The 25,620-nt window shown below is 44.3% G+C and overlaps 1 long non-coding RNA gene across 1 annotated transcript in view; it reads left to right on the top strand.

The window, feature by feature from the left end:
• Nucleotides 1-25,407, top strand: part of LOC142406674 (uncharacterized) — a 37,666-nt gene extending 12,259 nt beyond the window's left edge. The window contains exon 3 of the long non-coding RNA XR_012774657.1: nucleotides 25,176-25,407. This is a non-coding gene — a long non-coding RNA (uncharacterized LOC142406674). The remainder of the gene's footprint in view (nucleotides 1-25,175) is intronic.
• Nucleotides 25,408-25,620: the final 213 nt, after the last annotated feature.

Below are 25,620 nucleotides of genomic sequence, written 5' to 3'. Positions count from 1 at the left end.
TGTACGGCTTTTTAGGCTCAAGTCCTTACTCAGTGTGGCTGTGAAATTTCCCAGGATGTTGGAATCTTGTTATTACTGCTGTTCTGTTAGTTCCAGAGCCAAATTTGCAAATGTGAATCTAAAAGTGCATGAAAAAACTGTCAGTGAGTAAATCCTGATGCTTCTGTGTCATGGGGTCAAGCACACAAATGCTTATTTGCATACATTTAAAATCCAATCTATGCTGTGCATGGGAACCCCACCTGCAACCTGCTTAGAGTACAACTGAGTTATCTTGTCTGTATTTGTTGCAGAGAAAGATCCTTATGGCCACTAAAGAGTTTCAGGAATAAAGGCTGGGGTGTGTGTGTGGGGGGAAAGTGAGGGGAAGGGGGGGACGACAGACCAGCTTGCTGTTATTCAAAGAAGCCGCTCTAAAGCAAGGTAAAGCAGTCCAGGCAGGAGCCTGAGGGATCTGATCCCAGTCATTACCACTCATGCGAGGGAGAGGATATGTCAAGGGTAGGGAATGTCTTGGGGGACCTGCAATATGGTAACTCACTTTCAGCTAAGTGGAGAACAACAGCTTTAGCTGTACAGTTTAATAACAGGCTAGGCCACTTTGTGCACCGGCAGGGCTGTTAATGCACAGTAGTCTGCCTTTCATTGTTAGGAGAGGAACCCCGCAGTTCCCATTTGACAGTCAGGAGTAAAATTATTTTGCTGCTAACATTTCTCTTCGGCATGAGACAGTGGGGTTGCGCATTGCACTCATCCTGCCTGCAGCCCCCTGCACCTGCAGCTCCCTCCTCACAGCACAGGAAGGTTCCCATGGGCTTGGAAGCGAGGGATTTTTGCTCTCCTCCTGCCGCTCCCGTGCTATTCAGCTCTATTTGGGTGGCATACCCGCCTGCGTACCACGGCTGCCAGCTGTGGAGTGCTGTGCAGCATCCTGGAGTGCCTCCAATGGTATTTTGAACAATTAGTAACCAGCCCGGCATGATCATATCCTAATGAATTACTGAACTGTTTTCTTCTGGTTGAATACTGGGCTAAATCCTGAAAGAAAGTGGACACCTGCAGATTGTATTGGCCAAGACCTGTCAGTGAGAATTTGCCTGAGTTAGGACCACAGGACTTGCCTCAACCCTTCCCAAATATGTCCTATATTGACCTTAATATTGTTAATTTCTCTTGCTGTTTTAGAAAGCATGCTTCACACAAGCATCAAACAGCAATTCAAAGAAACAGAGGCCCTATCATAACACCAAATGCCACAATCATTAAATGGCACTTTCCTTAGTTACCTGTTGACCCGTGAAAGCATTTTTCTTCCATTAACTGGGCTTTATTAGGAAATGACGGGGGGCAGAGGATTTTTCCCAGTACTGCCACCTCGCCCATATTATTAATAATCCAGCTCATGTATTCACAAAGCCAGTGTAAATCTTCCAAGAGAAATGCCATTATCAAAAATAGATTACTCAGAGAAAAATGTCTGAATTTATCCAATATTTTTTGCATCTCTGGCTCTATTTTGCAACATCTTTATCAACACATTAATTTAAATGGTTATAAAAATGTTACTGATCACTCTTGAAATCATTTTAATCAAAGCACTTGCTTCACTAAAAAGTATTGTATAATATTTTCAATAACAATCTTAACATAAAAGTTGGTAAAAATTAGGAAAAGAAATCTGCTTTGAATTCTGCTCAGTAGAAATTATTTTGCTACTACCCGCCCAACAAGTCAAGGATCTTTTTTCCCTTTCATAGATGTTTCATATCTATGGGTCTGACTTTGTGGTAGGTGTAATCACACACGTAATTCTTTCAGCAAAACAGATCACCTCTGACAGCAGATACTAGTGTGTTTTCTCTTCTATAACAACCCCAGTTATAATTGACTGGGGCATCTGCTAACAGAGATGTTCTTCTTTGTGCTGATTTTTTTGTGTGCTATAATCCTTTTCACAATCTATTTTTTGTTAAATTGTTTTATTGCACCTAGCTTGCAGGAAGATTTCATCTGTATCAGAAATGGTTCGACCATTTATTTTTTATTCTAGTTTAAAAAACTAAAATCACCATATTTCATGTAGTTAATGTCATTTTTCTTCACAATGAATCCCAGTATCCTGACAATCCTGGATAAGCAAGAGATACTGCAGCCAGCACTTGCTTCTATCGCTAGACCATTTCACAGCTTATTTCATTTGCTGTAAGTTTTCACAAGATTTGATAGAAAGTCTGTGAGACTTGGGGGGAAAATACAGGATTGTTTTTAACACAGTGGCATTTGACCAAACAGGAGGGAGGAGGAGGGGGAACATGAAAGTCAAAAGTGTAACATAGGCTGGAAATTCTTGAACAGATGTAGCAGGTGTAAACATGTTTCCTTATTTTGGTTCCTGGATTTAACATCCTCCTACAAGACTTCCATGTGCTCAGAAAAAAGGTTATATGTGCAGATGGTAAACTGCTAAAATGCCCAGAAGGTTCAAACTCATCTGCGCTTGTGAAGACAGGGAGAATTTCCCATCGTCTGACTCACAGGTGTTTGGAGCGCTCTGAGTTAGAGGCAGGTTCGGCAGTGCCGCTTTGCTTGAGCAGATGCCTTAGGTTGTGCGTTGGAAACACGCAGGCTCTTTTTCTCGTGAAGTCCAAGTGGCTAAGAACATTAGGAGAGCTCCCTGGAGCAAGGAGGTGGGGAGAGACTTTTTGGCATGTGGTCCACACAGTCATTACAAATTGAGGCTCTGGGCTGTTGCTGTCCCTGGGCTGCTGCTCTCTCTTCCTGACACATTGCGCTGCCGCGGGTCACTGCCTCGCTGCTTGCCTGCCCATTGTAGTTTTGATCATACATTCCCTTTTGGCACAGGACGATTATTTTCTGCATTCTGCTAGGTCCTCTTCCCGTTTGTCCCTATTAGTCCATGGCCAGCGCAGGAGCGAAAAGAAGCAGGTGTCTTAAACGCTTGGCTGACGCGCTGGAATGGGAACGCACCGGGGACAGCTCTGACTGTGCAAGTACCGCTCACAGCGCGCTCTGCCCGGCCTCACTCAGCACTGACAAGCAGCGAGAAAGCATGGGGCCTGCCTCCGAAAGCCTTCCTCCTTGCTAATAATAAACGTACCTGTCGGGCCTTGCGTGTAGGGAGGTATGACGAGACACCACCACCGGGTGGGCAAAGGATGGGCACTGCCTCCACAGGTGCACCCTCAACCCAGGACTGCCCTGTGGACTCCGCTCAGGCCACCCCACCTGCCTCCACCGCAGCGTCCAGCCGAGGCCACCGCACCTCCATGTCAGATGTCCCCATCCCCGTGACGGGCTGACTAGCACTTGTGACTCCTTGTCTTTGGTCAGATCTTCGGCTAGCGTAAATCGGTTACGTCAGGTGAACAACTGGCCTTACGCACGCTGGCTGGTCTTCGCCAGCATCCCTCCAAATACGCTGCAGGGTCAAAAAGAGCCTGCCAGCACCTCCCTGAGGAGCAGCTGGCTCAATCCAAATCCAGGCGAGATGTAAGCCATGCTGATGGAAAGAGGAGAAAAAGTCAAGCTACCCACTATTTCCTCCTCCCAGTGCCCCTCTGGTTTTGCCAGGATCTTAAGTAGGTATCAAATCCATCTGCTGGACTCGTATGCTAGAAAGGGGATGAACAGCAAGGTGGCAAATCTGTGGGTGACACGGCGTTATTTATGGTAGTAAAAAGATGACACATGACAAAAACACGATCTCATGATACTGAGTAATCGGGTGATAAAACAAAGGGGGAAATGCAGCATAGATATGTGTATTGTAATGCCAGCGGGTAAAGTGGACAACTTTACGTACAGAGCTGAGGGTGCTGGACTAGCTGTTTGTTACTGCTCAGAGAAGAGACCCTTGAAGCACTGTGAAATCTAGATATATTATGAAAATGCCAGATCCATCTTCAGCATCATTCAAAAAAGCAAATCAAATTTTAGGACTTAGTATGGAAGGAACAAAACTGAAAACACTGCTATGCCCTGGCATAAATACATCCGACGTGCCAGCATCCTGAACAGGGTGTTGTTCGAGCCCGCTAGCTCAAAAATTGTAACACTGGAGCCAGAGGAAGGTCCCGGCTGTGGGACGGCCTCTGTATTAGGATTTCAAAATAGATTACAAGTATCTGTCTGGAAAATGAAAAAGCGAGGGGGATACGAGAGAAGTCTATAAAATCATGAATGGCACCGAGAAGGCAAATGGGGAATGATTGTAATTGACTCTCATACCACAAGAACTAGGAGCATCAGATGAAATTATTAGGTGGTCTGTTCAAAACAAACAAAATAAGGGCTCTTCTTTACACCCTGCTTTGTTGGAGCGTGCCACTAATTGTCACAGGATGCTGCAATGTCAAAAATTGATACGCGTTCAAAAAGCAATTACACAAATTCATGGAAGCAAAAATCCATCAAGGGCTATTAAATTTAAAGATACCACATCTGTCTCAGGGAAGTCCCTGAGCCGCAGCTTGCTGGAGTTTGGGACAGCATGCCAGGGAACTATCACTGTGTGCTTACCCCTCTCTTATGCTGTTCCCCAGGCATCAGCTGTTGTTTATGTTTGAGACAGGCTATTGGGCTGGATGGACTTGTCTCAACCAGCATGGCTGTTCTTATGTTTGGATGCCAGGAAATTAATTTTTCCACATCCAGTCTGCCGGAAATGATGTCCTTTCTTTCGTACAAGGACTTGGGTAGGATGATTCGTGAATTTGTTATCTCTTGATTATTGTAATCACCTGTAATGGGATTTGAAGTATGAGGCAACACAGACGTTGCTCCAAGCAGGACATGGTAGTACATCTCCAAAGCACGAGAAAAAGCAGGGAGTATACATTTCACTGGCTCTTAGGCCCCCACACTTGCTAATTCAAGACCTAGCACTCAGTCTTCAAGGCCTAAGTAGATGGGGCTTCACTGATAACCAGAAATTCACCTATCGGAAATCTCTGAGACATGCTTTCCAGTCCCATTTTTTTGGGACCAGAGCAAACTGCAGAGGCTTGTGAGAGCCTAAACAAAACCTCTCATGAGCACTCCGCGTCAGACAACGAATCTTTTTTTCTTTATTTATTTACAACTTAGGTATATTCTAAGATGAAGCCTACACTTTATTTTAAGCTTTTCAGCACCCACTGATGCATCTAACTGCGACCATTTCCTACGGTCAGCAGCTTCCCACCGCTCCCAAACACGAGTGACCGATTGCAGATACCCTTTTCCGCAAAGGCAGACGTCTCCTTTGCTTTGCACTGGCTGAGGTGAAGCTCGAGAGCAGCAGCATGCTTCCAGCGCTGGGCGAGTCACCATGGTACACACACCAGGTCAGCCTTTTCTGCCCATTATCTTCAACAGCGGCACGGCCGCAGAGTCCCGATCCTGCACTTCACGGGTGTGCAAAGCTCACGCAGATCTAAATTTGCCTGCAGGAGGACTACATTAATCAGCTTTTCAGGGGAAAATCATATTTGAGCTAATGGGCCCCATGTGTTAGTAGCTATTGTTTGTGGTAGCTATTGTTATTCCTGAGCCTTCTGCCTTTTAAAGGGGGATGTCCATGCAATGATTACTGATTAATTTCTTCATTATTATTATTATTATTATTAATATATTTATTATTAATTTTAATTATTATTATTATTAATAATAATAATAATTACGGATGCTGAATCAGGGAGTGACCACCCTGGCTTGAGAGAGCAGCCGCGAGGCTCGCGTACCTCACAGCTTTGCGGATGCAGCTCAGCGCTTGCCCCCGGCTCCCACCCTGCTTTCCTGGTGGGCACTAAGCCGCCATCCGTGGCCGGCTGCTGCGCGGCGTCCGCAGCCACCTCCACCCCGAGGGACATGGCCCTCCCTTGAAGACCAGCACCCGGGAAGGCCGTTAATTTACCGCGGAGCTACAACGGCCGCCGGGCTGCGCCGCGCCACACAGGCGCTGCCGGCCCGCGGCGAGGCAGCCCGCCCTGAGGCGCCCCCCCGCTCCCCGCCGCGCCGCTCTCCCGGCACCGCCGCCGCCCGCGCCCCGCCGCCCCTAGGGGGAGCCCGGCGGCCGTTGGCCGCTCAACCGCCGCCTGCGGGCCCTTGGGGGGCGGCGTGAGCCGCCGAGCGCCATTAGCGCGGGCCCGGGGAGCGGCGCGGCTTTAGAGGCAGATCGCTGAGGAGGGCGGGCAGGATAACTCCCCCCCCCCCCCCCCCCCCCCCCCTTTCTTTAAGGCGGGAGGTCTGCGGAGAAAGCTCCGCTTCAGCCTCCTGTACCAAACATCCCTCCTTGCCAGCGATTTCAAGTACACACCACCACAATTTTCACTTGGGGTTTTTGCGGTAATCATCTTGTGTGTTGAGGAGTTGTTTATTGTTTGGGGGAGGGGGGAGTGAGACTAGGGAATCTGCAGAACATTTCTGTTCAGTTTTCTAAGGTGGTGTGAGTTGTGTGTGTGTCCCCCCCCCGCCCCACTAAAAAGAGGTTACAGACTCAATCGCTTCAGGTCAGTTCTTGCCACACCGCTGTGGGGCAGATGGGTAAATATTGTAGGGAGAGTAAATTGGTCAGTATTAGTAGCTGAAATATGCAGCAAGAGTACAAGTAGAGAAGGAGTATTACGAGACGATTAGGTTTGCTCAGGTAGCTGGGTTAGGGTATGGGGCCCTACTTTACCACTGGGGAAGCTGGGGTGGGGGCGATTTGCCCAAGGCCAGGGAGGGAGCCCCAGCAGAGCCGTGCTTGGAGCCAGCCGTTGTCTGATCCTGCTTCCTCCGGCTCAAGGGCTGAGCTTTGCTTTCATGAACGTATTGCCTGTGGGGTTTGTTGTGGGTAGGGCCTGGGTGGGCAAAGGAGCCCACTGCCAGCAGCCCTGAGGTGATATAGCCAGCACAACCCCAGGACAGAAATGACAAGTGATTTAAAAGAGAGTTTATTTTATTTTTAGGTGACTGTGCACCAGTGGTTGGCTGTGGGGAGACCAATAAGTGGGGTTTATTAAAAAAGTGTAATCTGTCAATTTATGTTTTCCCAGAAGTTATGTAGGGACTGTCAGCTCTTAGAGCCAAATCTTGTGTTTGGCACATTCAAGGGCATGGAGTTATTCTGGAAAAGGGGGCATGAGGGGGTGCAGATGCAGGACAGCTACACATAAAGGCTCTGTTTTGCTGTGGCACGAGTGTTTCAATCCTCCTGCTTGACTCTGGTGACTCTGCTCACAATCAGTGTTGGGAAAGGGATTTTTTCCCATGGATGATAGACATCCCAAAGAGCCTCGAAGGGGCAAAGCACACATACAGAGCAGCTCCGGACAGGCATTATGAAAATGCAGAGGCAAAGAAATCCTTCCTCCAGCTATTTCACTTCCCTGCAAGAAACTTTAGCTTGCAGATGTGACGAATTCATGCAACGGCTGTGCTGACATTTTGATCTGGCTGCACTGATTCAGCCAGTTCCTGCATCTCATTGTTGCTGTTTTGATAGGGCAGAGCTGCCTCCTTTATCAAGAATGACATCTTGCTGACTTGAGGGCTGTTTGCAGGGAGGTGCTCAGGCCCTGGCAGGACGTGTGGCAGGGCGTGCGTGCCATCCAGAAAGCTGTGCCCCTGCAAGGAGGCTCCTTCCACTAGACACGGGAGCCCCTCAAACATGTGCAACTACTGATGAAATAGCAAAATGAAACAAGCTAGCTGAGACGACCACTGGTGGTTTCTTGATTCAGCAGGCTGGATTATGTAATCTGGAAAGCAATATTCAGCTGAGGAGCTGTATCTTCTACCTGAAAGATGGTATTTTCTTAAAGGTGCTAATTTGATTAAATATATCCTTGCCTTAACCCTGGGAAAAAGTGATCCCTCCTGCAGCACTACACCCTTTCTGGCATACCTCTTCTCATCTGTCACACAGCTACAGGTACAGTGACAATGGAAAGATATGAATGTTCCCTACCTTTGGCGAAGGGTGCCAATGACGATCGCGTTAGTGTTCTTTCATAACAAACTCTAATCATCGGCAGACAAGTTACAATCAAGGTTTTCTTTCCATCCTCGGCCCCACTGCTGGTTTGAGTAGTGTATCATTAGAATGATTGGATAACAGATTCATGCACAATGCTGAAATTAAACTTGACCTGTCTAATCATATCATAAATAGCAACTGGAGGTTGGGTATTTTTCAGCTGTCAACCACAGATCCCGTCTAAAATGTGTTGGCATTGGGGAAACAGTTGTCGTTGGTGAGAGGAGGAAATACTAGCAGAAAAGGCGTGCACAACATCGAGATACGCAAATGAGTTATCTTGTACCTGAATGGTGTGTTTGTTTAGGAAAATACCTGGGGAAGAAAAAATTCAGTGCATTTGGCACCTGGGAGGCTGGAGATGAGTGCTTCATACAGGACGTCTGCAATTGGTTTGGCATAACTTTGCAAAAGGTTAACTGGTTAGGCCTGCCCTTGTCAGTGTTTGTCAACAGTTGCAACAGTCGCCGAGAGAGAATTCCCCCCTCTATATGTGGAATAAGATATAGCTGTCCTGTCTCACACACCTCTCTTGAGTGGTGAGTATTGTACAAGGTCAAACAACCCTCTGCGGAGCTTTAGGAAAGAAAAGACATGGGAAAGTGCAATAACTTAATAAAGTGTCAGAAAAATAATGTAAATAACCTATACACCACATAAAAGTGTAATAGAAACCAACACAAGAAACAACTTCTCAGCTTCTTCTAAAACTTATCCAAATTCTCTGGCATAGAGTGTGATAGAACTGATCCATCTTGGTGCTTTGCAAGGGAGTTCACTAGAGGTCTGTTAGAACACATTTTATTGTTGAAGTCTTTGCCCAGTAGTTTAGATGTGAGAAAAGTCAAAAAACAAGTGAGAGTTCACCATATTGTGGTGTTTTTAAGGTGTTTCTTTTAATGTAAGTCATGAAAAAAAGGGAAGATAGGATGAAACAGAGATAGGAGACTGCAAAATCTGTCCCAATTTCATGTTGTATAGTATCCCAAAAATTCCTGTGAGTTAGCATAAGTGCATAATGCATAATAAATGCACTATTTGGCCCGGTATGCTATTCCAAAAGGAAGTGTTAAGAATATAAGCTATTATTCCAGGTAGCACAAAAAAATACCCCAAACAGAAAATATGGCTGGTAGCAAGATCAGCAATATGCTACTGAAAGTCTTAGTTATCTTTATAGCTGGGGAAAGCTCAGAGTTAATATTTCACTAGAAATAGTTAAGGAAAATACATTTTTTAAAATTTAGGAAAAAGAAAAAAATGTAAGAATTTTCAAAGTATAATTCAGAGATGATAAGGATTTTTTTTAAATCTCAGTGTTCTTTTAAAAAAATATTAAGAGTAATTTCTGTTTAAGGATTACTAGTAGTGACAGATAAAGATAATTGTATCCATTTAGGATAACTGTCTTCTTTCCTAGTACAGAGTGTCTCCCATTTATGTTATAATGCTCAGACTGTCAATATTATTTCATTACAACACAAATAGGAGATATGTGAGTATTACAGTAGTTTTGGTACTAGATAGCAGAAGTCCTTAGTGATAGAACAGTAGAATTAAACCATTTTTCAACTGTCTTATTATCACCTATTATTACCTATTTTATAGGTAATGATAGTGTATATGCCACGAACTATATATGAACCTGTGAAGACATAGTGTGAAAACGTCTGTATAAAACTTAGCAATTAAAATAACATTTTAAATTAGCCTTTAAAATAACATTCAGTTTTTTAAAATGTGTGTAATATTTGCATTTAGAAATAGGAAATTTTGTGGAAAATGGATTTTTTTTTTTTTTCACCAGAACTGTATCACCAGCAATCTTTGATAAAAAGAGGTCCCACTAGTTCTTGCCATGTGTGGGTTTTAAAAGGAATGGGTGATCTGCCTGACTTTGCAGGCTCCCTCTTCAAGCAGCCCCCAGGTGACCTGTGGCTGAAAGGCTGCTGTCTCTGATTACTAGTTTGCGGACCATGCATCATGGTCTGGTTGTCCCAGCAGACAGGCTTCCATTTCCATACTTGCGGGTGCAGGACCTATGGAAGAAGGCTGAGGAAAAGACATATGCGTAGCAAAGATTTTAGGCTTCTCCTGGGCATCAGGTAAGCCTCAGTGAGCCCTAGGAAAGAATCAATGGGTTCCCATTCTTCTGTTTGTCCAGGTTCAAGCACTGTTATGCAGAACCAAAAATCAGACCCTACCCGTGCCCACCATTTTTGCTTGACTTCTAAGACTAGAGAACCATGGAGACTGCTTTTGAACCTCTCTGTGCTCTGGACCATTGTTAGGCGCTCTCAGTCACTTGTTGTCTTTGGTTATTCACATGGAAAATAAAAAATATTTTAAAGTCTAAAATTATTACTTCCATAAAGACAGTGTGTCCGGTCTTTAAATTAGTGGTTTTGCACCTTCTTTTTTTAAAAAAAATTGTGGCTAAAGCAGGTATAAAACCTTGTGTGGCCAGTTTACACCTGCAGGCTGACAGTGGGCTTGCTTGTTGTCACCTTTCACAGACCTCCCTTAGAAATAAGCCGTAGAGCAGGAATCTGCAAAGCAAAAGTAGAAAAAAACACCTCACCGTAATGAGACATTACTGGAGACAGAAGATACGCAGGGGTTCCCATCTTAGACCACGCGAAACTACATTGCTGGCAAGCTACGTTCAGCAAAACATTATTTCTTCTCCCATGAATTATTTAGAGTACATACTGCCTTTTCAGTATAGATATGCGCAGATCCAAACCAAATAGAGCTTCAGTCACTAGGGCCTCCAAGTCATACCATGATGCAAATGTTAAGCAGTAATAATAAGGCCCTAACTACAGCTGGTTTCCCATTCGCTAGATGCCAATACTCAAACCTTCTGTTCCCAGTGAATACACTGGGCACAACACAGAGCAAATGATGAGCCCTGGTTTGTTAGGTGTGTAATGAAAGAGGGTAACACACTGAAGTGGAAGAATTTCAAGTATGACCAATAAAAATAAGCCCCTTATGTAAGTGTTTTGAATATATTCGATGCTGGCAAGATGAGAAATCACGTAAATCAAAAGTTAGCCGTTGCAGAACGAAACCTGCTGTGGACAGAGCAATTGTAATTTTATAGGCAACATTGAATTCAGTTCCAGGAAGAATGTACACCAAACATAGCTGTCTTGACAACCCCATTGAAAGAGCTACTCAAGATGGAAGCTGTGTGAGTAAAAAGCCTTCTGAAACCATAAAAGCAGCACTCTGAATCTAAGGTGAAAAAGCTCTAAATTACTGGGACATGTCAGAACCTGTCAATTTATTAGCAGATGCTTCTAAATCAGGATAAGGAACAAAATACTGAAACCTTCAAAAGTGGCATAATGGAACTGTTCTGAAAAGGGAGAGGGAATATATGCCACAGGACTGGGGTTTCTGGACTTTTGCTAATGATCTTTAGAAGGATGTAGACAACAAAACAGGTCGCAAGCAGCTGATGTCAGTTTTTCAAAACAGTAATTGATTTTAGGCATGTGGGACCAGAAAAACTTTTGCAGTGACTTTCTGAGGAAACTTTTTAGTCATAAATAATAGCTAAACAAAAGAACAAGGAGCTGATTCTGCTCTATCTTGCCTTTTGTTTAGAAAGTGCAAAATGCTATCATCAAATCAGAATTTTCCTTTCCCACAGGGATGTGTTAATATTTTACTTCCAAGGACAGGCATGACTGTAGCTAGTGACAACAGACAGCCTATGCAGTCTAACCTAACGTTAAGGGGCCACAGCCATTGATGCAGAAGGCTTTTGGCCTGTGGGTTAAACAAGATGTAGCTTTAGCTGAGTGTTGATACTAGTGAGTCTCAGCACAAAGCTGCTTATGACGTCTGAATTACCAGATCAGCGAGAGCAAAACTGAGAATAGATCACTGAATAAAAACCTGGGACTAGATCACTCCTAACAAAGCTGAGGGTAGGATTGCTTGCATGGGATGATGGAAGTACTGAGGCAAGTCCCAGGTCAGTTTGTTGAGAAAAAGGATGCTTAACCGCTGCAAACATTAGTTCAAGCAGCAAAAGGTGTGCCTGACAGAAAGGGAGGAGAGTGTAAGAGTGATGGAAGGAATAAACCACCTATCTGGCCTCTTTAAACATAGCGGAGCTTTAAACTAATCCTGACAGCTTGTTTGCTGATGGCGCAAAGGAGATCCTGACCTGATGCATGAATTCTGTCAATCAAGTGCTACCAGTTAGGTTGGGATTGGGGGAAACTGCCTGCCAAGGTACATGGCAGCCTTAAGCCAGGTGCCATAAACAGAGCAAAACGGTTATGGAGGAATAACATCGGCAGGAGGCAGGCAGCAGGCAGGAGGGTGCAGTGGCTGTGCAGCAGCAGCAGCGCTGCAGAATGGAACCTCACTGTGGGTTGCTCACACTGGGTTGCTGCACAAGCCCAGGGCCACAGAGCTCTTACCGCTCCTGCAGAAAAAGAGCTGGATGCGCATGCAGTGGCTGGGTAGGAAAGGACAGGATGAGACAGTACCCATCTCCCACATGGACAGTGGTCACAGCTAGAGCGAGGGGATGGGGATACTGATTACCCCAAATGCCGTGTCTGTCCTTCTCAGATAACGTGTGACTTTGGCTAAGCAGGCCAGCGAGTACTATGGGGCTGGAGGTGGCTTGTTGCTTCTGCTGACACTGTTCCACTTGGCTGAAGCGCTTCAGTCCATGCTGGAACCCATGTGCTTCCCCTCTCCGGCAAGTGCCCTAAGCCCTTCACTAAAGAGTTATTCTCATGCTCTCTGACTCAGTGAATATGCAAGCATTGCAAGCAAAGTGGAACAGATCCAAAAGGAGAGATTGAGGCAAAATGGCCTCATAAGGCAATCTCCTTGCATTTAAGGCACACTTCTGAGGCTGTGGTTCAATGATGCAATAAGTCCAGTTCCAGCGCTCCTCCTATGCAATCAAATACATCCCAGCTAGATTTGTATTGCACGTGTTGACACTGGGTTCACACTGGTTCCAAAAAAGTTGATGGGTTATCTTCATCACCCAGCTTTATGCTGACTGAGACTGGCTGTTGTCTTGCAGTCAGCAAAAGGTCAGTGTAAGGACAAAGGCAGCATAAAGACCAGTCACATGGCAGGTTCAAGAGAAGTAAACTTGAGTGCTCCCCTCTGTTCTGAATCAGATTGGTACTGCTGGTATATGTACCGACTTGTACAAATCTAGGATTGATCCCTAGATTCAGGGGTGGGGGACGTGTTCTCAAATCCTTTCTCTGAGAGTGACTGGGACAGAGAACAGTTATTGTATAGTGGATTATTGAAGATACTTGCTCGAGAGGGGAGAGCTTTTGTTCAGACTCTGATCAAGTGACTGTCAGTTTATTGAAAATGGAAGAAATTAACAACACGTGAACCTGAGAATACCTATTGTCTCTTATGTGGCGATCTTACTAGAGCTTGTTGAACTGTTGCCTTCAAAGTTTTAAAAGGAAAATGGATTTCCTCCCTCACCCCCAATCCATTTTCCTCTTGTTCAGAATGCTTGTGGTTTTCAGCAGAAATAGAATAAAATTGGCAATCCCAAACTCCATCTTCTGCTGAGGACTCAGCAGAATCAAGCACTTCAGTTTACGTACCGTGTGCCCATAACTGGACCATAAGCAGCTCCATGCAAAGAGCTGCTTACCCACTCCAGTGCTTGGAGAAAACTCATCCTCTTTCTCAAAGGCTAAAACAAATATATACTGTTCACTGTATATTAATTAAGAAATAATAGTCTCAGCAAAGGGCATTTCCTTGGGCATTAATGACTGTCTGGATGAGTGGATGGCCTAGGATTTTTAATTAAAGGTGCAAGCTTCCTCTGTTCTGGCATATGAACTTCCATTTAAATTAGGGTCTATTGAATTCAGAGATTTTTCATGGCATGAAGTTCACCAGTGCTGACAGGTCCGTGTCCCCCAGTTTAATGGGTGGCAATGCACTCTAGAAAGACAGCTTTCAACTGTCCCATCAGTGCCAAAGTCTTAGTGCTGTGAATGTGGCCAAAGACACCTATTTGTTCTGCTGGGGCCTTCAGAAAATGTTAACTGGTTCATCTGTGGTAGGGAAGGAGTTGTTTTCAAACTCTTTCCTGTAGGAAGGAGTTTCAAACACACTCCTGTAGGAGTGTGAGGTCATATCAGAGGATCTTTTCCATTCAGAGTCTACACTGAACCCCTTCATGGCCCATCACCTACATAAAGATGGAGGTGGGGAGCAGTAGGAGATGGGTTTATGGAAGGAATGATAAAAAGGAAGTATATGGAAACCAGAGATGTGTCTTGCCCAAGAACAACTAGAAGAAGCTTCCTTATGTGTTGAGTGGGCCATGTTAATAGTTGTGGCATAAACCCGAGATAAATTAAAGCTCCTTGAGTTTGTTTCCTTAAAAGTGAAAGAAAATGCAACTGTTAGTTTTTGCTGTTGAAAACCAAAGATCTTTGCCCTGCCTGAGCAGAGGTTACGCTATATGCAACCTTTGTTCCAATCAAAGAGTAAAGCCCCAAGGGCCAGCAGCAGAGCTGCTGCCAAAAGCAGTTATCTGTGTAGCTCAGTCAGGCCTGGACAGGAGACCTGCTGGTCACAGCACAGGTGGGCTGAACCCAGAGCAGGAACACTAGAGTTACCTCTGTTGGACATGAACATGTCCCAACAGCTCAATCGCACACCTGCCTTTCGTTGCTGAGCTGGGCCATTGTTTGTGTCTTTAGTTTGTCTGAAGCTCATGCATTATCTCCCTCTAGTACTCATTAGCAAAACAAAAGCAGGATCAGGCCCTAAATTTATGGAAATGAAATGCTGTCGAATCTGTTTACCTCCTCTAGGACTTTTTCACAACTGTATTATAGTTGCATTAGAGGCTGCTTTGTTAGGAAATCGTAACATATTTTTTGCTCCCCCACCTCATAGCACTGCCGTACAGAAACTGATCTGACAGGGAGCAAAAATACACTATTGGAAATAAATTTGGTGTCATGCTGAAAGTCAGCAAAGAAACCTCAGTGAAGATGGTGGGTGAGAAAGCTTCCCTTCCCTAAGGAAAAGCCTAAGGACTACCTTCTTTGTGGGACATGCGCATTGAGACCCCAGGAGCCCCACCATACATACCGCACCACACGTGCCTGGCAGTGCTGAACTGGGGGGGCCGAGGCATTTCTCCAGGATCTAACTGCAGATGCTGGGAACAAGGTGGCATATGATGAAACAGAGCAATTCAGAAAGTGACAGCAGAAACATCAGAGAAGCAGACAGAGGAAATAGCAAGGACACACCAGAGCCAGCGAGGAAAATCCTTGTAGCCTGACCCTGAGAGAAAAGTAAGAGAGAGAGCTTGAGTTGTGGCTCAGAGAAGCTTGAAAGTGTGAAAAGAGAAAGCACTGCCTATTGTTTTGACTCCCGCTGTGCCCAGAGTAACGGGACATTGTGTACATTCTTTCTAAACAAACAGAAGCGCATTAAAAAGCCCAATTCACTCCCTCATCCATTTGTTCTCCAAACAGAAACAACCTGTAGGGACCCTGAATATTGGCTAACCAGCCAGGTCAAAGAGGGTAACCAGATGTGTATTAATAAAGGGAACTCTCTCCTCAGAACTGATTTTGTCTTTTCTTGCCTCTAGGAAAAGATTTTAGTCCTTGTCTGTGATGATATTGTCATTAGCATTGTCATAGCAACTGATAAACAAGGAGAAAGAGATGTGTAACAACTTTTTTTTTTTTTAAAACAGGCAGTCCAAATGTCTTACTAACAAGTGATTTGGTGACAGAATTTAGCAAAGCGGTTGCACAGTAAATGGGTTTATCTTTAAACATAATGCTCTTTTCCATTTTAACTGAGCATAAAATTGTATCTTTAAAGGATCGGCAAAAAGCAGGGCTTCATGCCTCTTGAGCAGTTCCATGTGACATATGGTCTTTCCAAGCAATAGTTTTATCGGCTGTGCACAGTAGCAGCAGATTTGAGCTAATGTTCCTGTGAAAACAAGTAAGGGTTTATCCAAAAACTGAAGAAGGGGAGGAGAAAGGCACCTTTGCCCTGCTGTACAGAAAAACCAAATCGTATCTTACGTCAAACTTACGACATACCTCTATAAATATAGCAGCTCCTGGTAGTGACTAACTGCAGCACATGCACTGAGCGGGGCAGAAGGGGACTCGGTGACCTGTTCGATTCCCTGCCCACCAGTGATGCTCCCAGGCGTGTTTCAGCCGTATGCCGCCCTGAAGCCTTGGAGGGAGCAGGGTGGCTTTCGGGGCCAGCTGGGGCGTCGCTGCCCAGAGGGGCTTAGCCCCAGCCTTGCCTGTGTGACCAGGTCTCCTGTTCCCAACACAGGTGCTATAATCAGCATCGAGCACTGGCAGAGAGCATGTGTTGCTTGTTGCTAGATGAGTCGCATGGGGTGCTGAAGAGCACCCTGCCTCCCTGCTCCCAAGCATCCTCCTTCATGCTGGGAAAAGGGTCGAGGACTGTTTACTTAGCAACTGGGCAGCAGTGAAGGGCAGGATGAGCCTCGTACACAAATACACGTCCTGTGTTTATTTTAGCACACAGCTCTGGCCAAATATTGGCCTAAAATTATTTTTGAGCTCGCTGCTACCTCAGTTGGGGACCGCTGCCACTGACTAGTGCTAGCAATAATCCCTGTAAATTAATTGGTGCTGGCATTAGAAATGCAGGAAGAAGGCAAAAATTAATGGATTGCAAAACATTTCTGCATCTAAAGGATTTTGCTGTAGTAGTTGTACACACACAGAACAGAAATAAACAAACATATGCTCATATGGTTATATTCCTGCATACACACATGCACACATACACATATTTGTATTTACACTTACATTTATATATGTATATGTATAATCACATTAAATAACAGGTAACATAGCAGGGAAAATTGAATTGTAAAGGAACAAAGTTGGAAAAAAATTTCCTGTGGCTCCATAGCTCCACAGAAGGCATGTTGTCAGAAAAACTTTCAATGTGCTTGAATGGCTCTATGATGCTTTTGTAGCAATGAGTGATTTTTCTCTCATTCTTGCAACAATGCAATAATTTGTAGGTTGAATTCCTCAATGCCTTGTCATCAGCAAGAATGAATTCCCTCCATTTTGAAGTCTTTCATGAGCACTTCTCTCTCCCCTGCTGTCTGTGCCTTCCTCTTACCCCAAGCATAAGTGTCAATTTTACTCCAAATTCTGTCTGAAGTTCAGTGAGATTTTTTTCTGGGAGGTAGCTGAGATGTCTGTACAGCAGTCATGCAAGATTTTCAGAACTGACATAAGGTTTCACGGTTGTGGCAACGTTGCAGTTTTTTACAACTGTGATCCCCCTCTAGGGGACATGGAGAAAGATACTGGTTCAGGAGAACATCTGAATCACAACTGAGGCATTAAGAGTGGAGCCTGTGGATTGTCCCAAGTCCTAAAACTGCAGGGGAAACAGATACATATTTGATTTGAGACCTGCCACTACGCTTGGGAATAGCATCTGCCTGTAGTAAAACAACACAGTGGAGAGTAGGAAATTACTCTTTTGTATTCTATACAGACACCGAAGGAGCAGGCAGAGGCACAAAAGAAATATCCACCACTGGTGATAGCCAGGGATGGATGACTGACCTTATGAAATAGGAGGAAACTGCAGCTCCCGAAAGCGTGTTTCCGTCTCTGAGTTTCTCTTGAGACAGTGGCACCGTGCAGAGTTGCTAACCCCAGGATAGTAATACCAGCCCTTAAATATTGCACGCTTACGAAGGACACCCTGGTATACACACTGCACATAAAGTACTCTGCAACAAAGCAAGAAAGGCTTTGTGCTGACTCAGCAGAACTAGGTAACAAATGCAGCTTTAAAAATAACTCTTTCTCAATAAAGGGTAATCGGTTCTTGCCTTTTCTCATTGTGTGAGATACACTATAGACTTTATTCATTGGAGAGCACTCTGCAAAGTTGAAGTAAGAAACGGGAAAAATAAGAATGGCAATAGAGTTGTAAATTCAACTTGTATGTCAAGGAAATGACAATAAACTGATACACTTTCTGGAAAAATCACTGGTTATATATGCCATTCCTAGAATAAAAGTAACAGACATTTAGTATACCAATATCTGCAAAGTGTAGATGACGATGTGGCTGTCACAGAATCACAGAATGGCTGAGGTGGGAAGGGACCTCTGGAGATCATCTACTCCAACTCCACTCCTCAAAGCAGGGGAAACTCGAGCTCAGTCCTCAGGGCTGTGTCCACTGAGGTTTTGAATGTCTCCAAGGAGAGAAACTCCACATCCTCTCTGGGCAACTTATTCCAGTATTCAGTCACCCTCACAGTAAAAAAGGGTAATCTTATGTTTAAAAGGAATTTCCTGTATTTCAATTCGTGCCCATTACCTCTTGTCCTGTCACTGGGCACCACTGAGAAGAGTCTGGCTCCAGCTTCCATGCTATTTCCCATCAGGTGTTTATACACATTGATAAGATCCCCCAGAGCCTTCTCTTCTCCAGGCTGAACAGTTCCAGCTCTCAGTTTCTCCTTGTATGTCAGATGCTCCAAACCCTTAATCGTCTTTGTGGTCCTTCGCTGGACCCGCTCCAGTAAGTCCATGTCTCTCTTGTACTGGGGAGCCCAGAACTGGACCCAGCACTCCAGGATGTGTCTCACCAGTGCTGGGCAGACGGGGCGGATCACCTCCCTCCACCTGCTGGTGATGCTCTGCCTCACGCAGCCTGGAAGGCTGTTGGTCTTCTTTGCCATGAGGGTGCATTGCTGGCTGCTGGTCAACTTGTCATTCACCAGACCCCTAGGGACTTTTCTACAATGGTACTTTCCAGCTAGTTGGCCCCAGCCTGTCCTGGTGCATGGGGCTGTTCCTCCCCGGGGGCAGGCCTTGGCATTCCCTTTATTTAACTTCACGACATTCCTGTCAGCCTAGTTCTCCAGAGTGTCAAGGTCCCTTTAAATGGAGACACGATCATCTGGTCTAGCAACCGCTCTTCCCAGTTTTATAGCATCTGCTTACTTGCTGAGGATGCACTCTGTCCTACCGTTCAGGTCGTTAATGAAGATGGTAAATAGCACTGGTCCCAGTGTCTTCTTTTGGGGTACACCACTAGTGACTGGCCTCCAGCTGGACATACCAGTAATCACAAGCCTTTGAGCCCAGCAGTTCCGCCAGTTTACAGTCCACCTCACTGTGCATTTATTTACTCTGTAATTCATCAATTTGTTCGATGTTATGCGAGTGATGTTATGGGAGACAGTGCCGAAAGTCCTGCCAAAGTTGGGAGAAATCACATCCGCTGCTCTCCCCTAATATACCAAGCTTGTTGTCTCATCGTTGAAGTCTACCAGGTTGGCCAAGCATCCAACAACTGCCGTGTAGACCTTGCTGGCTTGCTAACTTCTGAGTTATCAAGAATAATGATAACTTGATAACTATCTGAGTTAAGAGCTGAATAACTTCTAAGGAATCATTTATTTAATGATATCTGACTTCCTGATCACAAAATGCCCCTGAGCAGACTATGTGGATTGTCCCCGTGTCCCTTCATCCCCCCTGCAGTGTATTTCACATTCTGAGATTGGAGTCATTCTTGGTCTGCATGTCATTCACATGGTTTGTTATAATGTTGATCTAATGTTCAAAACCTTAGCCTATCTGTGTGGCCATTTATTCATGTAACTTGCTTTGGTTCCCTGGTTAATCCTTAGAATGAGGTCTCAAGTACATTTGGTCAAAACTGGCTTTCAGCAAGTACTGATATGCAGTGAAAAAACACAGTATTTCATGTACATCACTACTTTTTTTTTTTACTGGGAAATTCAGGGAAACTAAGATGTGGACTGAAGACATTCACTTAAAGTGAGAGCTAACATCATAAAAAAATCCTGAAATGTTAATGGAGGTCAAATATTTAACAAAAAGACTGTAGCTTGAGATTTTGTTGGCTCTTCTTAGAGTCAAATTTGTCAAGATACTGTGCAAATCGTGAGGACGCTCTAACAGCCTTCTATGTTTATTCCTTCACTGGGTTCCCAGCTCCTTGGTTCCTGGTGGAAGTAGACCCCTGGAAACAGAAGATAACTAATGGACCCCAGTCTTGTGAGCTGCCCTGCCTTGTCCCACGCTAGTGGCCTTGCTTGGAGTGTCCAGAACAGCTGGACTTAAGGCCAGGATCTAGGCTACTACTCTTTCTGCTTTTCCAACGTTTTCTTGAACGGAATATCAACTTCTTTAGGCTGAATTAGACAGGGAGGAGTAGAAACATCTTCTGTATCTCCTTTAATTCTTGATATCTTCGCAACAGCTGTCAGTTTTAGTTTGTTCATCGATCATTCAGTTGAGCAAGAGCAAGAAGATGAAGGACCATTCACCCCTTGATGTTAAGAAGCCTGTCAGGCTTTGACAACTTGAATGAGAGACATTTCATAAAATTCTGAGGGAAATTTTAAATGTCTCATTGAGGCATAGCACAAAATCCTTTGCTGTAAAATGAGGACTTGCCATAACTTTTTTTTTTGCCTGACTCAGCACGCTGCTCACATCAGACCCATCAGGTTTTTGGAAACATCTCTTTTTTATAGTGGGCATGCTCAGCAAAATTAACACAAGCATTAACACTCAATTTGCCTGCTGACAGTACTGTTGCATCAGTACTGTCATTTGTGCGCACACAGCAAAAGGGCAAGATAGTTTAATGGAGACTCTTTAAAATGGACTAAGCTTCTCTGTTTCCCTATCAGTATCACCACCTGATTCAAACTTACAATATTTTACAACCAATTCAATGTACTTTTTCTCCCCTGCCACTGAGTGAGCAGTCTACATGGATTTTAGGTGATGCTTTAGTCCCACAACAACAAATACCCTGTGTGCGTGTTTTTTAATGACTTCTTACTACAGCTATATCCTGACCTCACGCATTTTGCAAAGGGTACCTATTTGGCCCTTGGCCCAAACAAGAGGCTTGCGCGGCGGGCAATGCCACCAGGGCTCTTCAGAAGAGCTGTGGCGCAGCTCTGCTGCCCATCAGCGTGGCGCAGTAGCTGCAGGAGCCCTTACGCCTGCCACACCTGACAAAGTTCGTCACCCAAAGCACAGGGCCAGAGGTTTGTCTGCCTTTCACTGGGACAGACGTGTCCCAGCAGCCTCTGTGAGGGCTTCCCAAATTTTGCTGTTCAAGGTACATCGACGCGCGGTAGTTTCTTTCCATGCAGGTTTCTGCTGAGGAGAGCATAAGCAGCCTTTGCTCAGTTGACTGCAAACCCCATTTGAACAGAAAATTTTGTTTTCACAATCTACACGCGTGTGGTGCCAGAACGGTCTATTGTATTACATGAATAACAGTCATTATAAATTTGCTTCAAACAGACTAGGTATCTGTTTCTGAGCCAGTAGCCAAAACCAGATGTAACCATGCAATTTATAGCTAACTAGGTAATCCATCAGCACATAGGCTTCAGCTTGGAAAAACATTTTAAGTACCAGCTTAACTTTAAGTGTATGTTTATATACGTAGATTTCAGTGGGGCAAACACATGTGCCTGGAGCTATGTGTGACTAGAGCTGTGTGTGATTAAGTGCATCGCTGAAAGAGTGTCATTGGAAAACTCCCTAAATTTTAGCTCTATGAATTTGTCTAGGGATAAATATAACAACAGCTCTGCCTTGGGTGGCTCTGTTTCTTTTTGGTGTAGTACAATGTAAGCAAGATCCTATTACTCTGCAATATTGATGGCATACCTTCATGCATATGTGATAGCATATTCCCAGAATATTATATAGTTTAAAACTGATCTTTTCCACCACTGTGATGGTGGTTTTTTTCCATTTTTACTCCTCAGAATCTTCTAGAAACAATAATATCGATCCTGTATGTTCAAACTACTTAAGGAAGAGGAACCTACGCGGTTTCCTAATTTCTTATTCTGTTCTTCTCTGCTGCCCTTTGTTGTCTGTACTCTTTTCCACGCTCAGGAGTGAGCGTGCTTTCTGTCAGAGTTTCAGCATATTCCTCTGTCACACATTCTCCTGCTTGGAGCTCTTTTGTTCTAATACTCTTGACATTTAAGCTTGGGCACTTTAAAGGTTCTTTCTCTTTACTTTATTCTATGATTTATTGATTACTTCCAGCTTCTGTTTCCCTAAGCCTATTTTCTTTCATGTTTTCTCACCCTTCCCACTTGTTATTTCATTTCTCGATACAAATAAGGCTTCACAATTCCGGTTTTAAAGCCACCATCACCGCACAAGTTTTTCTCCCATTGGCTTGGCATAGCAGCACTTTTTTTTACACAGGGAGGCCCAAAGGCATTGTAAATGATTACAGGGGTCATTGTTACTGATGAATGAATCACGGCCACACATTTACAAAGAGCCTGCTGAGCCGCATTGTCCTTTGCAAGTAGTCCCCGTAGAAGTCATAGGCACTACTCACAGATCAAGGGACTACTCAGTGTGGGAAAGTGACACTCCGCACTGGGACTCAAGTCAGCATTGTACGGGGAGAAGCCTCCGTCCCAAAGGCTGAGCGACGCTGGCTGTGCAAGCCTGACTTAGCAGCAGAATAGCTATGATGCCGAACGAGGGGGTTTGCCAGCAGTTTAGAATTATTGCACCTACATATTGCGGGGCAAATGCTGCTCTAATTGCTACCTGGTGGGAGCCGCACAGCCAGTGACAGAGCGTGGCTGTGTGTGCTCTCATCCACACTTCTGCGAGGCATCATTTTGTGCTGGTTTTGCTCACCACACAGGAGCCAGCTGTCAAAGGAGGCTTCTGTTCACCAGAAAGACCAGTTCTAGCATAAGAATCAAGCATGCAGCAGGAGCTCTATTAGGTGTGGGTCTCAGTGTGAGTCTTGGACTGAAGTTACCTAACTTGGCTGCGTCCCTGCTTTCCTGCCATAGCGTGGGCATAATATTTGTGTCCACCTTGGCGTCTTCTGATGACTCAAACTACACAAATAATTTTGAAATCATCAGATGGGACAACCTAGAATGGAGCAGAGCGTTACTACACTGTGGCCAAACCCTATGCAAGGCTTTGAATAGCCTGCCTTCTCTGTCTCCTGCTTTGTTATGGGAAAGGACCTTGTCTTTCTCACAGAAATGTCTGTGTTCCCATCCTGGATTGAGGAACCCATTGGGCCCTTTTACTTCCCCTCCGTGCCCAAGGTAGTGCAATGATTTGCTGCTGTACATATGCTACAGCAAAACACAGTAATTCAACTAGATTCAACTAGAAGTTTGTATATTAGGCATTAAGGGGTAAATGGACCCAAGGTAATGGCTTGATTCTTTGCAGTAGTGCTGTGTTTGGACGGGCACTTCTGCCCACTTCCAACTCACACAAAGGGGTTGAGAAGCAGATTGTAACCAATACTCGCATATAAAGCATGCTCTAGTCAATTAGCTAATGATTTTCCTGTCAGCCAGGATTCTGTGCAAATGAAGAGATATCAAGGATGTAGAAAATGATTGAACTCAGCTGAAAATGTACCTCCTGCTTGTGTTCCAAAGTAAATAAAGACTTTTTACTAGCAAAAAAGAACATTGTTCTTTACATTTTACCATTTCAATACAGATGAAAAATTAAATTGCCAATAAAATTTTATGAGAAAGGAAATTCTTGTTAGAAATTTTATCTCAGAGTATTGATTTTGCTACTGTGAAGAAAATTGCTCTCTAAAAGTTAATAAATAAGAATGAGCAAGGATAGACTTTTAATTGTCTGATTTAATTTAAAATCTTCTAACACATAAAATATTGGCAATATTATGTTTTAAAAGAAAGAGGTAACTTGCTGATTTTCCTACATTTAAATGTCAGTTAGAAGATTTTAAATGGTGAAACGTTGGTCTTAGGTATATGTTAGTCTATGAACACAGCTCCTTATTAATCTGTCAATAAAGATGACTAAATCATTGGCCTCTGGTTTGTCTATCAGAATATCTGATGCACATACCAGAAGGATGTTACTCTGGTTCATTTTACATACAGCACACCGAAGGGGTCTGTTGTCCTAGAGGCTTGAACTAGGTTTTACTTCACATTAAAAACTCAGCCAAAAAAATGATACAGCCCAAGGCTGAGAGATTTCTAAATAGTAATCACTGTGCTTTCACTAACACCAGGAATTTGGCAGTTATGCTTCTGGTAAGAAAATGGATTTTACTAATAACAAATATTAGTAAGAAATACTGTCACTGTGTTTTTGTACACATGCATGTATGTATGTATGCACATACGCACATGTATATTATACACATGTACTTGCCTTTTGTTGTGGTTTAGCCCCAGCCGGCAACTAAGCATCACGCAGCCACTCGCTCACTCCCCCCCGGTGGGATGGGGGAGAGAATTGGAAGAGCAAAAGTAAGAAAACTCGAGGGTTGAGATAAAAACAGTTTAATAGGGAAAGCAAAAGCCGCGCACGCAAGCGAAGCAAAGCAGGGAATTCATTCACTACTTCCCATGGTCAGGCAGGTGGTCAGCCATCTCCAGGAAAGCAGGGCTTCATCACGCGTAATGGTGACTTGGGAAGACAAACGCCATCACTCCAAACATCCCCCCTTCCTTCTTCTTCTCCAGCTTTATATACTGAGCATGACGTCATGTGGTATGGAATAGCCCTTTGGTCAGTTTGGATCAACTCTCCTGGCTGTGTCCCCTCCCAGCTTCTTCTGCACCTGGCAGAGCACGGGAAGCTGAAAAGTCCTTGCCTAGTGCAGCAACAACTAAAACATCTCTGTATTATCAACACTGTTTTCAGCACAAATCCAAAACATAGCCCCATACCAGCCACTATAAAGAAAATTAACTCTATCTCAGCTGAAACCAGGACACCTTTCTTTTAGGCAACCACACAGTGATGTCTTCCGATGAATAGAAAACTGAATGATCAAGTAAGAGAATGCTGTGGTTTTTTTCTTTTTCAGCAGTGGGAATAATATTAGTCAGCTATGTGGTAGAAATATTTTGGAGAGAGCCTTCAGCAAGTTCCCATTTATTTTCTCCTTTCAGAATCTCCACAAAACACATAACAAAAAAATAGTCAAGATGTGTCAAGATGACCTGTTCTCCTCATGTAACAGGAATTCTTTGTAGAAGCTGTTGGTTTGTTTCTTCCAGGTTGCCTGGAGAATTACCCAAAGCAACCAGAGACATGTTCCCCTTCCCTAGGACTCTACGATGATCCACGAGACCCCGGTGCTCTGCCAGCTCCAGGGGCGCAACACAAGTGAGGGATTCTGCCTTGGACCCCCACGTGGCAGAGTGATGCTCTTACATGGGTTTTAACGGTGTTATCCTCAGATGAATTCAAGTTCAGGAGCTTGCAAGCGCAGGAGCTGACAAGCACAAATAAATCTCCAAGTGAATGATCTGGTAGTTTGTGTGTGTATATGTGTGTGTCCTTCTTTCCTATTTAATTTTATTTCAGGAGTGGCTACCGTCTTGTGCTGTTGTGGCTTTGCTTTCTAATGTCCTCACAGATGCCTGCCAGCTGCTGGATACTCAGAAGAAGACAGTCATTTGGGCTCTTTCCCGTAAGCCATGTCCCCAAGTAAGTTCTCAC

Source organism: Mycteria americana, chromosome 2 (genome assembly GCF_035582795.1).
Source record: "Mycteria americana isolate JAX WOST 10 ecotype Jacksonville Zoo and Gardens chromosome 2, USCA_MyAme_1.0, whole genome shotgun sequence".
NCBI classification, from domain to species: domain Eukaryota; kingdom Metazoa; phylum Chordata; class Aves; order Ciconiiformes; family Ciconiidae; genus Mycteria; species Mycteria americana.
This window is presented reverse-complemented; position numbering and strand designations above follow the sequence as displayed.